Source organism: Aegilops tauschii, chromosome 3 (genome assembly GCF_002575655.3).
Source record: "Aegilops tauschii subsp. strangulata cultivar AL8/78 chromosome 3, Aet v6.0, whole genome shotgun sequence".
In the NCBI taxonomy this organism is placed as follows: Eukaryota; Viridiplantae; Streptophyta; class Magnoliopsida; order Poales; family Poaceae; genus Aegilops; species Aegilops tauschii.
In genome coordinates this window covers 90,460,194-90,479,784 of record NC_053037.3, presented here as the reverse complement: position 1 = coordinate 90,479,784, position 19,591 = coordinate 90,460,194, and positions in this window count along the sequence as shown.

Below are 19,591 nucleotides of genomic sequence, written 5' to 3'. Positions count from 1 at the left end.
TGCGAGCATCATTGAAATCATCATTCCTAGTTAAAAGGCATTAAAGAAAAGCGCTTGTTGGGAGACAACCCAACACTTTTACCTACGGTTTTTGTGTGTTCACATGATTAGGCTACTACAGTAATCATGTTTTATTGCTTTCGTTTCAATAAAGTGCCAAGTAAGACCTTTGGGATGGCTTACGGTGATAGTTGATTTGATCTTGCTGAAAAACAGAAACTTTTGCGCTCAGGAAAACAATTCTCATTTTTAACAGAAGCGTGATAAAATGCTGATTCTTTTTGAAGAAGATTAATAGACAAATTGCCCAGGTTTTCCTATTTTTCAGGTTTTTGGGGGTAGCAGAAGTATGGTTGGAGTACAGATTACTACAGACTGTTTTGTTTTTGACAGATTCTGTTTTCAATGCATAGTTTGCTTGTTTTTATAATTTCCATGGCTTATATTGCTCAAACAAATTGTGGAAATGATATGGTACAGTAGGCATTGTGTGAGAACAATTATGAATCTTGTCTTTGACAGTACCAAAAGTGAAATGGTTTTCTCTTTATCATACTAACCTATCTCACAAAGTTCCGTTAAGTTTTGTGTGATTGAAGTTTTCAAGTTTTGGGTGAGATGTCGATATGAGGAGAATAAAGAGTGACAAGACCCTAAGCTTGGGGATGACCAAGGCATCCCAAGGTAATATTCAAGGAATATCTAAGCAGCTAAGCTTGGGGATGCCCCGGAAGGCATCCCCTCTTTTGTCTCCAACATTATCGGTAACCTCACTTGGAACTATATTTTCATTCGTCACATGATATGAGTTTTACTTGGAGCGTCATTTTATTTTGTTAGGATTTGCATGCTATTATTTAGAATAATGTTTTGCATCTTTTATTTCAATAAAAGTGGCATTCATAGCTTTACTATGCTTATTTTGCAAGTCTACATGTTGCTGTTTGAAAACAGAAAGATTATCGATGTTGCAAAAATTCCCTAGAAAAGTAAGAATGTGATAAAATATATTTTTTTGCAAAATGAGATCTGATAAATTTTCTACAGTGGGGTAAAATTTTCATAATTTTGGAGTTTAAGAAGTATTGATACTCTTGCATTCTTTACAGACTGTACTGGTTTGGCAGATTGCTGTTATGTTCGCATTGTTTGCATATGTTTGCTTGTTTAATGATTCTATTTGAGGATAGGAGTATTAAATATGCAGAGGCATTTAGTATGCAATGTTGAATAATAATTTTAGTGATTTGCTAAAGAGAATGATAAGGTTTTTGCATTGGTTTATACTAACTTATCTCACGAGTTCTTGTTGAGTTTCGTGTGGATGAAGCTTTTGAGATTTAGGAAAACCGTGATATGAGAGGAATTAAGGAGACACAAAATCTCAAGCTTGGGGATGCCCAATGCATCCCAAGATAATATTTCAAGAAGTCTCAAGCATCTAAGCTTGGGGATGCCCCGGCAGGCATCCCACCTTTTTTCTTCGACAATTATCGGTTAGTATCGGTTGAGCCTAAGTTTTTGCTTCTTCACATGATGTGTGCTATCCTTGGATCGTCATTTTATTTTGTTTTGCTTGTTGTTTTAATAAAGTACTTAGATCTGAATTTTTTTAAATAAAATAGAGTCCTCAAATAGTTGCCAGGGAGGCTAAGTAAGCGGCATTCACATCCCGTCAACGAAGCTCTTTTCTGTGGAATTGGTCTAGTGCTTCACTTATATCATTTTGAGCACGGTGTGCTTTAGTATTTTTGAAGAAATTCTCTCTTGCTTCACTTAAATTAATTTGAGAGAAAAAAAATATTATGCTCATGATCTTCACTTATATTTGTTTGGGCTTATCAAAAGCAACAGATGAAAATTAGTCCCAAAGTGATAGATATCCAAGAATGATATAATAAAAACTTTCATGAAGATCATTGGACAAAATAAAATTGATTCCTTGTAATAGTTTTGAGATATGATGATGTGATATGTGAGTCATGTTGATGAGTAATTATGCTTTAGTAAGAATATTGGTGTTAAGGTTTGTGATTTCCTATGCAAGCACGAAAGTCAATAGTTATGCAATGAAATTATATCCTACTTGTGGTGCATTATTCGGTGTTAATTATGCTTAATGCTCGCTTATGAGATTATTCATTTCTTGGTTGGTCGCTTCCCAATCTTTTGCTAGCCTTCATTTTGCACTAAGTATCACTGGTACAGCGACGTCCTAAACAAACGGTTTAAAACCCCTTTCCGCGACGGCATTTGGAACCGTCGCCAAGTGAGTGTGGGCGATAGGGGGTCCTTCCCACATGACCCAGAAATCATCGGGGATAGGCCCTTGTGGGACCCAGGCTGGGGCCGTGTGCGATCGGGCGAGGCATGGAAACCCAATCATTTCCGTAGGTATGTACATCCAACACGGTGAATCCTAGAAATCATTTCTGTAGGTATGTACATCCCACACGGTGAATCCCAGAAATCATTTCCGTAGGTATGTACATCCCACACGGTGAATCCCAGAATCATTTCCGTAGGTATGTACATCCCACATGGTGAATCCTAGAAATCATTTCCGTAGGTATGTACATCCCACACGGTGAATCCCAGAAAATCATTTCCGTAGGTATGTACATCTCGCACAGTTCTTTGTGAGGAAACGTTTGTGCAAGGTGGCCTAACGCAAACAGTTCGCTGCCGGAACCCGTGTGTGATTGTTAGTTGATCGAACATGACTACTTTCTAGAAACCGTGCGGGTTGTTTGAGTTCATCGCCCACGGTGCTGTCTGAGTAACCGTTTGCAATAGAAAACCCTAATAAGCAGGGTAACTAGCCTATTATAGATAATCCATGTACTAATCAAACTGCTATTTCTTATAAAACATGCCAGATATTTCATATCCGTATAAAACCAACCAGGATTTCATAATCGAATTACATCAGATAGCTTCGGCACTTAGTTACGCCATTACACAACAGCACCAAGTTTCACATGCAGCATCAAAAACCTTTGGAATGTAGCATCATACATGGTAAATAGACAGATGAATCTCATCTGGGAAACTGCAGAAGCGGAAGGCAAATATTGAGCCTTCAGTGATGTTGAATGTCCTTGCAACTTTAGGCCAGTGGCTATGGATAATTGCCCGCCCAACCTTCGTCCTCTTCAGCAAGACTTCAATATTGTACCGTGGGTGTTGAATGAATACCTTCCTCGCCTCTTGACCATGCAGGTGGTTTGAGAGGTAATCATCGGTGAACTGCTTTGAAAAGTACTGAAAACAAAGCTATGCATAAATCGCTATTGTAAATTTTGAAATGGCACAAGGGGTAAAAACAAGGTAAAATAGTTGGTACCATCCTATAGTTGACTGATGTCTTCTTCATTGTGCAAACAAATATCTTGCTGTTATTCGTCGCAAGTTTCTTCATCCTAACAATCTTTCCGAGTTTCTTGACTTGACTAATATTCATGGACATCTCATTTCCCCATATGCAAAATGGGTCGAACAGTGGGTCTAAGCCTCTGACAGCAGGACCTACATGTGCAAGACCAAATTGTAAGAAACCTAAATATTAGAATGATTCCTGCAACTGCACAATAATGTGCTATTAGCCAAAGGACCCTGCTTGAACAAACCTCGATGGTAAACCGCAGTGTCTCCCATTGTTTCCCTGCAACACACATAAGGAAGATATTGATCAGGTTAACTGAGAGTTGCCATACTATCAGTAGAATATGTATTGAGTACAGCCAAATTCGATTGGTGTCACATGCATAACAATACAAAATTGTACCCACAGCAAATGAAAATCAAATTGCAGAAGTGAACCAAACAGTTAAATGGACAGCAGACCAAATGAACCAAAAAAGTTAACTGAGCACGACATTGCAGAATAGAAACATGTACTAGAAGATAAGACAGTTAACAAAACAAAGAATGCTTGAGAATAGTACTACAAAATGTAGCAATTGTTGGACCAAAGTGTTAACTGAACATTACATTTCAGAGGACCAAACTGTTAACTGAACATCAGATTGCATATTAACATTACAGAGGACAAATCACTAGAAGGCACTGGCGGTGGCCTCGAGAAAACATCACGAACTGTATTTTAAAGTAGACAACCGTGCGGCGGTGTCGACGGTGGCCTCGAAGACGAGGTGCTCCTCCAAGATCTGGCGGTCGGCACACATGTCGGCCATAGCAACCTCGTTCGCGCGTGCGGCCGCATGCTACTCAGCTCCACGTTATACTGCGTGTAAAATTGATACGTCTCCAACGTATCTATAATTTTTGATTGCTCCATGCTATATTATCTTCTGTTTTCGACATTATTGGGCTTTATTATTCACTTTTATATTATTTTTGGGACTAACCTATTAACCAGAGGCCTAGCCTAGAATTGCTGTTTTTTGCCTATTTCAGAGTTTCGCAGAAAAAGAATATCAAACGGAGTCCAAACGGAATGAAACCTTCGGGAACGTGATTTTCGGAACGAACATGATCCAGAGGACTTGGACCCTACGTCAAGAAATCAAGCAGGAAGCCACGAGTTAGGGGGCGCGCCTACCCCCCCCCCCCAGGCGCGCCCTCCACCCTCGTGGGCCCCATGTTGCTCCACCGACGTACTCCTTCCTCCTATATATACCTACGTACCCCCAAACGACCAGATACGGAGCCAAAAACCTAATTCCATCGCCGCAACCTTCTGTACCCACGAGATCCCATCTTGGGGCCTGTTCCGGAGCTCCGCCGGAGGGGGCATCGATCACGGAGGGCTTCTACATCAACACCATAGCCTCTCCGATGAAGTGTGAGTAGTTTACCTCAGACCTTCGGGTCCATAGTTATTAGCTAGATGGCTTCCTCTCTCTTTTTGGATCTCAATACAATGTTCTCCCCCTCTCTTGTGGAGATCTATTCGATGTAATCTTCTTTTGTGGTGTGTTTGTTGAGACCGATGAATTGTGGGTTTATGATCAAGTTTATCTATGAACACTATTTGAATCTTCTGAATTCTTTTATGTATGATTGGTTATCTTTGCAAGTCTCTTCGAATTATCAGTTTGGTTTGGCCTACTAGATTGATCTTTCTTGCAATGGGAGAAGTGCTTAGCTTTGGGTTCAATCTTGCGGTGTCCTTTCCCAGTGACAGTAGTGGCAGCAAGGCACGTATTGTATTGTTGCCATCGAGGATAACAAGATGGGGTTTTTTATCATATTGCATGAGTTTATCCATCTACATCATGTCATCTTGCTTAAAGCGTTACTCTGTTCTTATGAACTTAATACTCTAGATGCATGCTGGATAGCGGTCGATGTGTGGAGTAATAGTAGTAGATGCAGGCAGGAGTCGGTCTACTTGTCTCGGACGTGATGCCTATATACATGATCATACCTAGATATTCTCATAACTATGCTCAATTCTGTCAATTGCTCAACAGTAATTTGTTCACTCACCGTAAAATACTTATGCTCTTGAGAGAAGCCACTAGTGAAGGCACCCCCAAGATAATCTAAGGACACCTAAAAGCCAAAGCTTGGGGATGCCCCGGAAGGCATCCCCTCTTTCGTCTACTTCCATCGATAACTTTACTTGGAGCTATATTTTTATTCACCACATGAATACTCTATGTGCTTCACTTATATCTTTTGAGTTATATAGTTTTTGCTCTAGTGCTTCACTTATATCTTTTAGAGCACGGTGGTGGATTTGTTTTATAGAAACTATTGATCTCTCATGCTTCACTTAGATTATTTTGAGAGTCTTAAATAGCATGGTAATTTGCTTTAAAAAAATCCTAATATGCTAAGTGAAAGAACATGCGGTGCCCCCATGTTTGGTTTTGGTAATTGATGACAATCTCTATGGACTAATGGTTGCCTTGAGTTATATTTGAAGGATTTGTCCATAGGCATTTCTTGAAGTTCATGTGTTGGTTTCAAGGAGTTTATGTGGTGACCAAGGTGTTATTAAGGAATTATCCAAAGATTGGTCATGTGAGAGTTGAGCTTATTGCAAGCATGTCTTGGAGAAGAAGATTGTGTGATCATTCATGTATATCTTCAAGACATCATCCAAATGAAGAGAGTTGAAAAGATTCATGGTTGATCAAGACTAAGTCAAGAGTGAATCAACTTGATCAACTCACAAAGCGTAGAAGATGTACCGAGAGGGATCAAGCGATCCCATGGTGTGGTGAGCATTGTCAATTACGCTTTGTGTACTAACCCATGATCTTCGTGAGAGTTCTTTGTGGGGTTAGGTTGCGGTGTGCAAGTTCAAGTGAAGCATCATGAAGAGATCAAATTCTTGAAGCTTGCCGTTCATTGTGGTGACAATGGACCTGTGAAGATGTGCGGAAGAGTGGCTCACCCATAGTGGAGCATGGGGGAGCAATCAACTAGTCTTCATCGAGCCAACGCAACCAAGAAAGGTGGTCCAACTTGAGGGAGTCTAGATCGTCATCATCTAGCTCAAGTGGACCATGTGCAAGGCAAAGGTTTGCTCTTGATAGGTTTTCTATTTTACCGGTCTCATAATGGTAGGTGGGAGACCGGGTTATAGGATCGATTGCCGTAATATCAAGGGGGGTTCTCGATGAGTAGCTTGATCGTATCGTTCATAGAGAGCTCAAACCATTGCATCCTTGCATCATCTTTATTGGTTCCTGTTTGGTTCTTCTCTTTGTGAGTTTTGGAGCTTATGGTCATCTTGATGACAAGCTCGAGTTCATCGAAAACGGAGTTCACTCGCATCTTCTATGATGTTTTCGATGTTGGAGGTTATGCCGGTTCTTCTCGGTTGGAGGTTTCACTCCTCTATTTGTTGGCATACCTCCCCTGCCTCTTCTCGGTTGGAGGTTATGCTGTTTTGATGCTACTCGTCTTCCTCTATCCAACAAGCTTGAGTTTGCTCAATTCGGAGCTCATATGCAGAAGTTATGGCAGTTTTGGTTTCCTAGCGGTAGTACCGCAGGACGGAGCGGTAGTACCGCTTGGGTGCTACAAGCGGTAGTACCGCTCCTGAGCGGTAGTACCACTGGTAGCCCCCAGCCGTAGTACCGCTGCGGTCTCGTGCTAGTACCGCCTCAATTCGACGGGTCTTTTTTCATGTCGGGTTTTACGGTACTGGCCACGGCAGTGGGGGCCGTTGTACCGCTCGTATGCGGTAGTACCGCCCTGCCACCGTGGTAGTACCGCTCTGGGCCCAGCGGCCGTACCGCGAGGGGGAGCGGTAGTACCGCTTATAGGGGCAAGCGGTAGTACCGCTCTCTGTGGGGCTGAAGTGGGGGTAACGGTTGGATTGTTACCCCCACTATATAAGGGGGTCTTCTTCCCCAATGAACTTTATCTCTTGAGCTCGTGTTCTTCCCCCATTGTTGACCTTCTTCGAGCTTGCTAACTCTCAATCCCTCCATGGATTCTTGCTAGTTTTTGAGGGAAAAGAGAGAGGAGATCTAGATCCAAATTTCCACCAATCACTTTCTCCTCTATGTGAGGGGAACCCATTGGATCTAGATCTTGGAGTTCTTGGTGTTCTCCTTCTTGTTCTTCCTCTCATTTTCCTCCCTAGCATTAGTTGCTTCGGTGGGATTTGAGAGAGAAGGACTTGGGCACTCCGTGTGCCCTTGCCATTGCATTTGGTGCATCGGTTTGAGTTCTCCACGGTGATACGTGGAAGTTACAAGTTGAGAAGCTTATTACTCTTGGGTGCTTGGTGCCCTTGAGCTTGTTCCTCTTGGGTGCTTGGGCGCCCTAGACGGTTGGTGGTGTTCGGAGCTCAATCATTGTGGTGTAAAGCTCCGGGCATGCGTCGGGGTCTCCAATTAGGTTGTGGAGATCGCCCCGAGCAATTTGACGGGTACCGGTGACCGCCCCCAAGGGTTGCCAAAGTGTACGGGTTCGGTGACCGCCCCCAAGGGTTGCCAAAGTGTACGGGTTCGGTGACCGCCCCCAAGGGTTGCCATTTGTATGGGTTTGGTGACCGCCCTCAAGGGTCCCTTAGTGGAATCACGGCATCTTGCATTGTGCGAGGGTGTGAGGAGATTACGGTGGCCCTAGTGGCTTCTTGGGGAGCATTGTGCCTCCACACCGCTCCAAACAGAGATTAGCATCTGCAAGGGTGTGAACTTTGGGATACATCGTCATCTCCGCGTGCCTCGGTTATCTCTTAACCGAACCCTTTACTTACGCACTTTACTTTGTGATAACCATATTGTTTCTTGTCATATATCTTGCTATCACTTAGTTGTTTATCTTGCTTAGCATAAGTTGTTGGTGCACATAGGTGAGCCTAGTTGTTGTAGGTTTTGTGCTTGTCAAATTAACCGCTAGGTTTATTCCACATTTGTTCAAGCCTAAACGGTAATTATTTTAAAGCGCCTATTCACCCCCCCTCTAGGCGACATCCACGATCTTTCACTAAGTATTCAAGAATAGTAAAAACTTTCTTATAAGTGTGTTGAATACTAAGAGAAGTTTTATGCTTGATGATTGTTTTGAGACATGGAGGTAGTGATATCAAAGTTGTGCTAGTTGAGTAGTTGTGAATTTGAGAAATACTTGTGTTGAAGTTTTCAAGTCCCGTAGCATGCACGTATGGTAAACGTTATGTAACAAATTTGAAACATGAGGTGTTCTTTGATTGTCCTCCTTATGAGTGGCGGTCGGGGACGAGCGATGGTCTTTTCCTACCAATCTATCCCCCTAGGAGCATGCGCGTAGTGCTTGGTTTTTGATGACTTGTAGATTTTTGCAATAAGTATGTGAGTTCTTTATGACTAATGTTGAGTTCCATGGATTATACGCACTCGCACCTTTCCATCATTGCTAGCCTCTTCGGTACCGTGCATTGCCCTTTCTCACATTGAGAGTTGGTGCAAACTTCGCCGGTGCATCCAAACCCCGTGATATGATACGCTCTTTCACACATAAACCTCCTTATATCTTCCTCAAAACAGCCACCATACCTACCTATTATGGCATTTCCATAGCCATTCCGAGATATATATTGCCATGCAACTTTCCACCATCCCGTTTATCATGACACATTCATCATTTTCATATTGCTTTGCATGATCATGTAGTTGACATAGTATTTGTGGCAAAGCCACCATTCATAATTCTTTCATACATGTCACTCTTGGTTCATTGCATATCCCGGTACACCGCCGGAGGCATTCATATAGAGTCATACTTTGTTCTAGTATCGAGTTGTAATCATTGAGTTGTAAATAAATAGAAGTGTGATGATCATCATTTTCTAGAGCATTGTCCCAAGTGAGTAATAAAAAAAAGAGAAAGGCCATAAAAAAGAGAAGGCCCAAAAAAATGAGAGAAAAGGAGAGAAGGGACAATGTTACTATCCTTTTACCACACTTGTGCTTCAAAGTAGCACCATAATCTTCATGATAGAGAGTCTCTTGTTTTGTCACTTTCATATACTAGTGGGAATTTTTCATTATAGAACTTGGCTTGTATATTCCAACAATGGGCCTCCTCAAGTGCCCTAGGTCTTCGTGAGCAAGCAAGTTGGATGCACACCCACTTAGTTTCTTTTGTTGAGCTTTCATATATTTATAGCTCTAGTGCATCCGTTGCATGGCAATCCCTACTCCTTGCATTAACATCAATCGATGGGCATATCCATAGCTCATTGATTAGCCTCGTTGATGTGAGACTTTCTCCTTTTTTGTCTTCTCCACTTAACCCCCATCATCATATTCTATTCCACCCATAGTGCTATGTCCATGGCTCACGCTCATGTATTGCGTGAAGGTTGAAAAAGTTTGAGATTACTAAAGTATGAAACAATTGCTTGGCTTGTCATCGGGGTTGTGCATCATGAGAGCATTCTTGTGTGACGAAAATGGAGCATGACTAAACTATATGATTTTGTAGGGATGAACTTTCTTTGGCCATGTTATTTTGAGAGGACATAATTGCTTAGTTAGTATGCTTGAAGTATTATTATTTTTATGTCAATATGAACTTTTATCTTGAATCTTTCGGATCTGAACATTCATACCACAATTAAGAAGAATTACATTGAAATTATGCCAAGTAGCATTCCACATCAAAAAAAATTGTTTTTATCATTTACCTACTCGAGGACGAGCAGGAATTAAGCTTGGGGATGCTTGATACGTCTCCAACGTATCTATAATTTTTGATTGCTCCATGCTATATTATCTTCTGTTCTGGACATTATTGGGCTTTATTATTCACTTTTATATTATTTTTGGGACTAACCTATTAACCGGAGGCCCAGCCCAGAATTGTTGTTTTTTGCCTATTTCAGAGTTTCGCAGAAAAAGAATATCAAACGGAGTCCAAATGGAATGAAACCTTCGGGAACGAACATGATCCAGAGGACTTGGACCCTACGTCAAGAAATCAAGCAGGAAGCCACGAGGTAGGGGGCGCGCCTACCCCCAGGCGCGCCCTCCACCCTCATGGGCCCCACGTTGCTCCACTGACGTACTCCTTCCTCCTATATATACCTACGTACCCCCAAACTACCAGATACGGAGCCAAAATCCTAATTCCACCGCCGCAATCTTCTGTACCCACGAGATCCCATCTTGGGGCCTGTTTCGGAGCTCCGCCGGAGGGGGCATCATCACGGAGGGCTTCTACATCAACACCGTAGCCTCTCCGATGAAGTGTGAGTAGTTTACCTCAGACCTTCGGGTCCATAGTTATTAGCTAGATGGCTTCCTCTCTCTTTTTGGATCTCAATACAATGCTCTCCCCCTCTCTTGTGGAGATCTATTCGATGTAATCTTCTTTTGCGGTGTGTTTGTTGAGACCGATGAATTGTGGGTTTATGATCAAGTTTATCTATGAACAATATTTGAATCTTCTGAATTCTTTTATGTATGGTTGGTTATCTTTGCAAGTCTCTTCGAATTATCAGTTTGGTTTGGCCTACTAGATTGATCTTTCTTGCAATGAGAGAAGTGCTTAGCTTTGGGTTCAATCTTGCGGTGTCCTTTCCCAGTGACAGTAGGGGCAGCAAGGCACGTATTGTATTGTTGCCATCGAGGATAACAAGATGGGGTTTTTTTATCATATTGCATGAGTTTATCCCTCTACATCATGTCATCTTGCTTAAAGCGTTACTCTGTTCTTATGAACTTAATACTCTAGATACATGCTGGATAGCGGTCGATGTGTGGAGTAATAGTAGTAGATGCAGGCAGGAGTCGGTCTACTTGTCTCGGACCTGATGCCTATATACATGATCATACCTAGATATTCTCATAACTATGCTCAATTATGTCAATTGCTCAACAGTAATTTGTTCATCCACCGTAAAATACTTATGCTCTTGAGAGAAGCCACTAGTGAAACCTATGGCCCCCGGGTCTATCTTCCATCATATTAATCTTCCAACACTTAGTTATTTTCCGTTGCTTTTATTTTACTTTGCATCTTTATCATAAAAATACCAAAAATATTATCTTATCATATCTATCAGATCTCACTCTCGTAAGTGACCGTGTAGGGATTGACAACCCCTTATCGCGTTGGTTGCGAGGATTTATTTGTTTGTGTAGGTGCGAGGGACTCGCGCGTAGCCTCCTACTGGATTGATACCTTAGTTCTCAAAAACTGAGGGATATACTTACGCTACTTTGCTGCATCACCCTTTCCTCTTCAAGGGAAAACCAACGCAGTGCTCAAGAGGTAGCAAAAATGGCTGTGGGCGGCGCTTAATTGGAGTAGGGGGCAGTGATTTCGGTGGAAGGTGTCGCTCCGTCAGTCGGGGCATGTGGGACGGGGAAGGAGGAGGATGGTGTGGGTGGGGTGTGGATTACCTGACCATATTGATGAGGCCGCGCGGCAAGAAGAAGGGTCAGCAGCGAGGAGGCCGCGCAGCAAGAAGAACGGTCGCCGGGGAGGAGGTGGCGCTGCAAGAAGAAGGGTAGCCGGCGAGGAGGCGGCACTGCAAGAAGAAGGGTCGCCGGCGAGGAGGTTGAGCTGCCAGTAAGCGGCAGTGAAGGTTTGAACTTGGAAAGCAAGGAGGAACAGTGGAAATGTTGCTTTTGGTAGGAGGGAGGGGGCGGGGAGATAGATATTTCCGTGGTGGCAAAAAAATTCGCTCGGTGCCGCGAGAAACTGGCGCGCAAGTGTAGTTCAAGCGGGGACGGTGGACTGTAGACGACGAAGCTTCCTGCGTAAGCCAGACAAGACGGTGCACCAAGATATTTTATATAGCATCCCACACGATTCTTTCTAGTAAACTGTTTGTGGTATACCTGATTTTTTTCATTATGTTTTGAAAGACAAAATGGTGTTACGGAGGGAAAGGATGGTGTTTGAATTGCTAGAACATTTACGTACAGTGAACATGCAACTAGTACATGAGTGTCGTGTTTAAATTTGGAATTATTCCGGGTTCGTTTGGCATTTTTATGCATTAATTGAGTTTCTGGGCATTTAATGTGCATAGTTCAAATTTGAACTACAAGCACATGCTCCAATGCACCAAAGTTTGCTGAAAAATCACATGTGTGTCTTTGGGTGAATTTATAGGTCTCATGCAAGAAATGGGAATAAAATTCAAACATCTGGGTGTCGTGGCTCGGCCGGAATGATTGAGAAACTTGGTTTTTTAATTCCTGTAAATCCAAAACACGGCTGAAAATCATGAAACTTGGCATGGTGTCATGACATAGCACCAACATGTTGCAGTAATTTTTTTGGCCGAATTGGGACAAGCTTTGGTGTAAGCTTCTTGCAAACCGGAGCTCCCCACAAGAAGGCTCCTGGTTTCGAGAGGGAACGTGTCACCTTCGTGTGCGAAACGACATACGTACACTGCCTTCTCCCGCCTTAATTTATTTACACAGGCAGATTAGACCAAATAGAAGTATCGTGCTAAATTTTGGAATTATTCCGTGTTCGTTTGGCCTTTTTATACATTAATTAAGTTTCTGCGCATTTAATGTGTACAATTCTAATTTGAACTACAAGCACGTGCTCCAGTGCACCAAAGTTGTTTGAAAAATCACATGTGTGTCCTTGGGTGAATTTCTAGGTCCCATGCAAGAGATGGGAGTGAAATTCAAACATCTGGGCGTCGTGGCTCGGCCAGAAAGATTGAGAAACTTGGTTTTTTAATTCCTGTAATTACAAAACACGCCTGAAAATCATGAAACTTGGCATGGGGTCATGACATGGCACCAACATGCTGCGGTATTTTTTTGGCCGAATTGGGACAAGCTTTGGTGTAGGCTTCTTGCAAACCGGAGCTTCCCTCGGCTCGTGGTCCCTAGAGGGAACGTGTCACCTCCGTGTGCGAAACGACATACGTACACTGCCTTCTCCCACCTTAAGTTTTTTTACACAGCCAGATTAGACCAAATAGAAATACCGTGCTAAATTTTGGAATTATTCCGTATTCATTTGGCCTTTTTTATACATTAATTGAGTTTCTGGGCATTTAATGTGCATAATTCAAATTTGAACTACAAGCACAGGCTCCAGTGCACCAAAGTTGTTTGAAAAATCACATGTGTGTCCTTGGGTGAATTTCTAGGTCCCATGCAAGAGATGGGAGTGAAATTCAAACATCTGGGCGTCGTGGCTCGGCCGGAAAGATTGAGAAACTTGGTTTTTTAATTCCTGTAATTCCAAAACACGCCTGAAAATCATGAAACTTGGCATGGTCTCATGACATGGCACCAACATGCTGCGGTAATTTTTTTGGCCGAATTGGGACAAGTTTTGGTGTAGGCTTCTTGCAAACCGGAGCTTCCCTCAAGAAGGCCCGTAGTTCCGAGAGGGAACGTGTCACCTCCGTGTGCGAAACGACATACGTACACTGCTTTCTCCCGCCTTAATTTTTTTACACAGCCAAATTAGACCAAATAGAAGTACCGTGCTAAATTTTGGAATTATTCCGGGCTCGTTTCGCCTTTTTTTATATTAATTTAGTTTCTGGGCATTTAATGTGCATAATTCAAATTTGAACTACAAGCACAGGCTCCAGTGCACCAAAGTTGTTTGAAAAATCACATGTGTGTCCTTGGGTGAATTTCTAGGTCCCATGCAAGAGATTGAGTGAAATTCAAACATCTGGGCGTCGTGGCTCAGCCGGAAAGATTGAGAAACTTGGTTTTTTAATTCCTGTAATTCCAAAACACGCCTGAAAATCATGTAACTTGGCATGGTGTCATGACATGGCACGAACATGCTGCGGTAATTTTTTTTGGCCGAATTGGGACAAGCTTTGGTGTAAGCTTCTTGCAAACCGGAGCTCCCCTCAAGAAGGCTCCTGGTTCTGAGAGGGAACGTGTCACCTTCGTGTGCGAAACGACATACGTACACTGCCTTCTCCCGCCTTAATTTTTTTTACACAGCCAGATTAGACCAAATAGAAGTATCATGCTAAATTCTGGAATTATTCCGGGTTCGTTTGGCCTTTTTTATACATTAATTGAGTTTCTGGGCATTTAATGTGCATAATTCAAATTTGAACTACAAGCGCAGGCTCCAGTGCACCAAAGTTGTTTGAAAAATCACATGTGTGTCCTTGGGTGAATTTCTAGGTCCCATGCAAGAGATGGGAGTGAAATTCAAACATCTGGGCGTCATGGCTCGGCCGAAAAGATTGAGAAACTTGGTTTTTTAATTCCTGTATTTCCAAAACACGCCTAAAAATCATGAAACTTGGCATGGTCTCATGACATGGCACCAACATGTTGTGGTAATTTTTCTGTCCGATTTGCGAAGGCCCACACATTAACAATCAACAAAGTCATTTTGGAACAAGTGCTATCACGTTACAAATCGGAAACACAAGTATTATTGAAACTGTGGGCATTCGACTTACCAATTACGTGCGGCCACGCGTCCCCTTTTTTTATTGGATAGGAGGTGCCGTGCGGGGTAGCTATTTGAGTACGGGAGGCGTGCGATCAGACCCCTGCGCGTGCTCATCGGGAGGAGAGCCCTTTGACCACTACCCGCCGCGCACCTCCCTCCCAATGTCTCCATTAATGGCGCCCGAGCACCTGTTCTACGGCGTGGCTATATGTCTCACTGGACTGAGATTTAAGAGAGAAAAATGAAAATCTGAAAAGAAAGTTTTGCACGGATCTTGATGTAAGATCCGACGGACCTATATAGCATTGACTGCGACTTATAGCAAGCATGATGAATTTAAGGACGATGACAGTGGATAATAATTGTCTTACATATTTAGAAACATAATTAAAAAAAGCCAGATGCGGCAACGCCCGAAATACACAAGGGCAAAAGAAGAAGGAAGACAATGATCTGGCTCGCTGATCTCTACTTTCTTGATGCGTTGCTGCAGGCCGCGGGACTAGTCTTCGCGGCGACGATCTCTTTCTTGTCCTCAAGATGTTGCTTGAGAGCATCCACAGATTCCTCCACCAGCCTTCTGCGCTCGATGCGCAGCATGGCATTCTCGTCCATAAGTTTCTCGACGATGACGCCGGTCCTCTTCAACAAGGCAGTGGTCTACTCCTGCTGCCCCGCACTTCCGACAATCTTCGCCCTCAGCAGGTCACGCTCGGCCCAGAGCTTCGCATTGCTCTCATTTAGTTGCCGAATGACGTCGGTAGACTGTTCAAACGAGGCTTTCAGGTCATCCTGCAACCTCTCCCACCTGGAGATCTGATCCATCTGCCTAAGGACATGGGCCCGCATGCGCCTGTAAGAGTCCTCGCCTACCCGCGAGGCATTTTCCCAGGCCGCCGCGGCGAGGGAGGACATCTTTGCTGCATTCGCGGCGCAGTGGGACATCTCTTCTGCTTCCGTGGCGCGGCCGGACCAGTCTACTGCATCGACGGCGCGACGGGTCCTCCGTGCCGCTTCGGCGGTGCGGAGGGACCTCTCTGCTGCTACGGCCGTGCGGCGGGACATGTTGGCTGCTTTCGCGGCGAGGCGGGACATCTCTCGTGCTCCCGCTTCCAGGCTCGCCTCTCCCTGGTGGCAATCTCTCGACCCAGAACTCACGCTGGCCATGGCGGATGCAAGGGAACGATGATGAATGACTTGTTTGTTTTTGACTTTTTGTGGATGAGGAGTTGAGGAGGAATGTGCAGTCATCTTGGAGTAGTAGTATTTATAACCGCGTAGTAATACGCTCCTAAGTGGGAAACTGTTTAGGTTTTGATCGGTGTGAACAGGTTTGCAATTTGGAATGTGACGGGACGCGGCCTCCCTGTTCTTCTAAAAAAATTGTGACGGGACGCATGCTCAAACTTTACTGACGGTTATAAGTGTGGCACTATTCCCGGAAGGTGTAACGTGGGCACGTACGCCTTCTCGGCCGCGTATGTGGCGTTTGCACCATAGGGTGCACCGCAATAGGCAATGTCAGCACACGTCTTGTTCCAACAATCGTGCGCACTCGTTATTACCATCGCGCACGCTTCTTTTAATTAGAATGGGTGTGCCTGTCTAGCGCACACACATTGATCTATCTAACTGTTCAGTTTGTTGTGGCCAATCGCAAACAGTTCATCCATGTGAAGTGTATGCCATCAATAGCAGACACTTTGATCTAGCTTACCCGTTTCTGTTCTGTTGCCTAATCGCAAACAGTTAATCCTTCTGAAGCGTATGCCCTCAATCACACACACCTTGATCTGGCTGACGGTTTCTTTTGTGTTGCCTAATCACAAACAGTTCATCCCAGTGAACCGTATGTTGTATATCGCACACACCTTCATATGGCTGCCCGTTTCTTTTGTGTTGCCTAATCACAAACAGTTCATCCGAGTGAACCGAATGCTCTAATCGCACACGCCTTCATCTGGCTGCCCGTTTCTTTTGTTCCTCCTCATCGCAGACAGTTAATTGAACTGAACCGTATGCCCTTCATCGCACACGCAACTACAACCTGAATCGTGTTTGATGCATCCGTCATCGCAAACGTTTTATACATTTCTGACGGTTTTCATACACCACCGTTTGCGATTATGGCATCGCACACAGTTTCTCGAAGGGTCTCTGATTGTAGTGTCACGTTAGCAGCATCCTGCAGTAGTGTATGATCACTACTTATGCATCCAAAATCCTTTAAACCAGTTTTGCCACATGAGTCCACTATACCTACCTATATGCGGTATTATTTTGCCGTTCTAAGCAAATTTGTATGTGCCATCTCTAATTTTCAAAATAAATTTCTCTTTTGTGTGCTCGTACCGCTTGCGAGGCGGTGAGGGGTGGCCAATATTTTCCATGCTAGATGTGTTATTCTCACGATGAGTGTTTATTCACTTGTCATTGCATGAGAGTAAGGCAAAGGTATTAGGGATGCCCAGTCCTGAAATGAAAAATGAATTTACTTTATGTTGTCAAATAATAAATTCCTTGGAAAGTGTTGGTATGGAGGGCAACCGTGGATACGGCTAGCCATGAAAAGTGAAAGTATGGTTGAAAAAGGAATAAACTTTATTTTCTGTTTGGGAACCGCCTATGATATATCTAGCATGGAAAGTGTTGGGAGCTCTAAGTTGTTTTCGTTGGTGGGAAAAGTATGCCTCTCAAAATGTTTTTATCTCTCAATTTTCGCTTTGAGCTCTGGCACCTCTACAAATTCCTACTTCCCTCCGCGAAGGGCCTTTCTTTTACTTTATGCAATTTTTATTTTTAATTTGAGTCTCCATCTTCTCTTATAAAGCACCAACTAGGAGGCACTATGATCGTACTTGAGCATTGAGTGTAGCTAATATGCGAATGTGTTTCATGAATGGATCAATGATTTTGCATGATAGGCTAGGGATAACTTATTTTAGCATTGATATTTTGAAAGACATGGTTGCTTGTTGGTATGCTTGAGTATTTAAGTCCTCATGTTAAAACTAGACTATTGCTTTGAATCATATAAAAGTCTAAATGTCCATGCTATAAAGAAAAGAATATGACATGACATGTTAGGCAGCATTCCACATCAAAAATTCTGTTTTTTATCATTTACCTACTCGAGGACGAGAAGGAATTAAGCTTGGGGATGTTGATATGTCTCCAACGTATCTATAATTTTTGATTGTTCCATGCTGTTATATTATCATTCTTGGATGTTTTATAATCATTTTATAGTCATTTTATCTCATTTTTGGGACTAACCTATTGACATAGTGCCAAGTGCCAGTTGCTATTTTTTGCATGTTTTTTACATCGCAGGAAATCAATATCAAACAGAGTCCAAACACCGCGAAACTTTTTGTGAATTTTTTATGGACTAGAAGACCACCAATGGGCCAGAGCAGCACCTAGGGGTGCCCCGAGGGGGGAACAACCCACCAGGGCGCGCCTGGGGGCCCAAGCGCGCTTAGGTGGCTTGTGCCCACCTCGGTGGCCTCCCGCACCCCTCTTTACCCTATAAATTCACAAATATTCCGAAAACCCGCGGGGTTAACCTAGATCAGAAGTTCCGCCGCCGTAGGCCTCTGTAGCCACCGAAAACCAATCTAGACCCCGTTCCGGCACCCTGCCGGAGGGGGGAATCATCTCCGGTGGCCATCTTCATCATCTCGGCGGCCACCACGATGAGGAGGGAGCAGTCCACCCTCGGGGCTGAGGGTTTGTACCAGTAGCTATGTGTTTAATCTCTCTCTCTCTCTCTCTCTCTCTCTCGTGTTCTTGAGATTTCACGATCTTGATGTATCGCGGGCTTTGTTAATATAGTCGGATCATATGGTGTTTTCCCCTCTCTATCTTGTTGTGATGAATTGAGTTTTTCCCTTTGAGATTTTGTTGTTATCGGATTGAATTATTTTATGGATTTGAGAACACTTGATATATGTCTTGCAATTGAATACTCGTGGTGACAATGGGGTATCATATTGATTCACTTGATATATGTTTTGGCACTCAACTCGTGGATTCCCGTGGTGACATTGGGGTAATCTATGCATAGGGGTTGATGCACGTTCTTGTCTTTGTTTCTCCGGTAGAAATCTTGGGGCACTCTTTGAAGTTCTTTGTGTTGGATTGAGTATTATGAATATGAATTTGCTTTGGTGTTATTTTAGTACGAACTCTAGGATAGATCGAACGGAAAGAATAGCTTTATGTTATTTTAGTATGAACTCTTGAATAGATCGAACGGAAAGAATAGCTTTGAGGTGGTTTCATACCCTACAAACAATTTATTCTTATGTTCTCCGCTAGATAGGAACTTTGGAGTGATTTTTCATCGCAGTTTGAAGGATGGTTATATGATCCAATTATATTAGCATTGTTGAGAGATTGCACTAGCGAAAGTACGGACCCTAGGCCTCATTTTCAAGCATTGCAATGCCGTTTTTGTGCCCGTTTACTATTTATTACCTTGCTGTTTTTATTTATTCAGATTATAAAAATATATTTCTATCATCCATATTACACTTGTATCACCATCGCTTCACCGAACTAGTGCACCTATACAAATTGCCATTGTATTGGGTGTGTTGGGGACACAAGAGATTTCTTGTATTTGATTGCAGGGTCATTTGAGAGAGACCATCTTCATCCTACACCTCCCACGGGTTGATAAACCTTAGGTTATCCACTTGAGGGAAAATTGCTACTGTCCTACAAAACTCTGCGCTTGGAGGCCCAACACGAG